Here is a 2,438-nt window from a genome sequence, read left to right as displayed (position 1 = left end):
GACGACACTGTGATCAGCTTCAACCCAGATATTTCGGACAGGATGAGAATCTATGTGATACTATGGAGCTTGATTCTAGCTCCACTGGCGGTTATAATCTTCGCAACCGCAATTATACTGCCTAGTTGTAATTATTATGTGTTTACTCTTTTTCATGATAAAAAGAGTCAAAAGGGACGTGTTGTGTTATTGTACATTTGCTTTTGTTAACGCATCATTTATTGCTGTAACCGTAACGTTAGCGTCATATATATTATTTTACGCATGATTTATTATTGATACGCACGATTGCGTCCTACCGCAATTCCACCCGATTCGTCAACAAGTGCCCGATTAAAAGCGCTTGTGTTATGAAAAAATCCCCGTTTCTTATCGGGCGGTGTTATAATTTTAGAACATGTGTTATAACACAGCCCGATTTTATCGGCAAGGGTAGTGAAGCAATAAATTTATTTTTTATTGAAAAATATTATATTTTCTTTGGAAATAATCGCAGGTGAAATGGGTTTTACATGAAATTGGCAGTTAAATGTGAACTGTTGTGACAAAAGCAAACGTATTTTAAGCAGTGAAATAGCATCTAATAGGCATCCATGTTCTGATAACAAATGGAGTAATGAAAAGTGACAGTTCAGGGTGGGGGAAGCATTTCTAGTGCTTCATGAAGCAAACTAGGGCCTAACACACTATCAAATAAAGGACTTGGGACATTGGATTTAAAAAGCAATGATACATGGTAAGTGGTTGTCAATTGTCATGATATGCTTGTCATTCTCAACTGTTTCTATTATTTTAGCAGATGGTAATTTGTTATCTTTTTAGGCATGTTTAAAAATATGGTAGCTCATCTCTAGTGTGATCCTGGTTTTGTAAAACATTGGCTTTCTATCTACTGGCCTAACTCAAGCATTTTTGTGTAAACTCCTACTTGTCAAATTAAATGTTGCATACACTTTTTCTTTTATTTTTTGTTGCAGTTCAACATCTGGAAACTGAATAGAAGCAGAAAAAATCAGCAGAATCATTTCAAAGGTAATTCAAGATTGCCTTGGACTACATGGAAGAAAGTAATTGATGGTGGAAGAATGGTGTGGGTGAAATGAGCTCTCTGAAGTGTCAGCTAAATCATTGATGCATACAAAATGCTTCTTGCCTCACTTGCAGGGGAACATTTTATTTTAAGATATTCACCACACACTTCAGTTTTACATGAATCAAATCGAAATATGTCTGTTTTTTGCCAATGTACTACCCGAAGGCAGGTTTATTTAACAATTCTTGTGCCCAATTTAAAGCAAACTTGTTATGTTAGATGTGTTCAATGATTTGTTGGTATTATTTTAATCTCTTACCCAAATTAAGGCAAACTTGTTGTGTTGGTTAGATGTGTTTAAACATTTGTTGATATTAACGCTGTCTTATCTACATGACATAATCATGGCGTCGTTAAAAAAGCATCTTTTGGATAAATATTTATACATTTTCACTTTGATGTAGACTCTTTCAGTAAAAGTGATTCATTAGACAGGAATGAAAAATATTATTTTTGACCAGTAATCGCTATGATAGCTTGTTTGCCAGGATTGTTTGATACAACCTCATCTTTCACATGGTAGCTTGTTTAATTTTATTTCAGTAACTCGCAACACATTGCATTTTCAGCTGTACAATGTTGTTTCACCTTTTTTGTTTCTCAGTCTGTTTACTTGATGACCCCTTTTTAGTGTACTCATTGTAAATGCAGGTTTTTGCTTGATAAATCAATCTTCTAATTATTTATCCTCTTCACATTTATTTCTTCTTTCATATAACTGTGGCACCCAATATGAGTATGTTATTGTGTGGAAATTGGGTTTATGAGGTGCTTCATTTTTTTTTTCATTAATAAAATGTTGCCCTTAACTGTGCTTTTGTTATTTTATCATTTTAAGTGCTAGTCTTAACTGGTTCAAAATCACAAAGGGCTTGATGTAAACAAAAACGGTTTTCACAGGTCAACTCTAAACTACATCTAGTAAACGCATAAAAAATATCTTTAGAATCTAACCACCACATGATAAATGAGAGGCGTACATCATAAGCGAACGAAGGGCATGACCGCTTAAAAATGATTTTTTGCGCTGACGACCCTTGTAGCATATACAGGCTCCAGATCACAAGCGGTTTAAGTTAAATAAAAACGGTTTTCACAGGTCAACTCTAAAATACATCTAGTAAACGCATAAAAAATATCTTTAGAATCTAACCACCATATCATAAATGAGAGGCGTACATCATAAGCGAACGAAGGGCATGACCGCTTTAAAATGATTTTTTGCGCTGACGACCCTTGTAGAATATACAGGCTCCAGATCACAAACGGATTAAGTTAAATGAAAACGGTTTTCACAGGTCAACTCTAAAATACATCTAGTAAACACATACCAAATATCTTTAGA

At 34.5% G+C, this 2,438-nt stretch overlaps 1 long non-coding RNA gene across 1 annotated transcript; it reads left to right on the top strand.

Annotated features, from left to right (window-relative positions):
* Positions 1-309: 309 nt before the first annotated feature.
* LOC145225402 (uncharacterized) lies at positions 310-1,902 on the top strand. The gene is made up of 2 exons (XR_013859886.1): positions 310-736; positions 978-1,902. It is a non-coding gene; the product is annotated as an uncharacterized LOC145225402 (long non-coding RNA).
* The last annotated feature ends 536 nt before the right edge of the window (positions 1,903-2,438 follow it).

The sequence above is a fragment of the Phallusia mammillata genome, chromosome 4 (assembly GCF_965637545.1).
Source record: "Phallusia mammillata chromosome 4, kaPhaMamm4.hap1.1, whole genome shotgun sequence".
Lineage (NCBI taxonomy): Eukaryota > Metazoa > Chordata > Ascidiacea > Phlebobranchia > Ascidiidae > Phallusia > Phallusia mammillata.
This window is presented reverse-complemented; position numbering and strand designations above follow the sequence as displayed.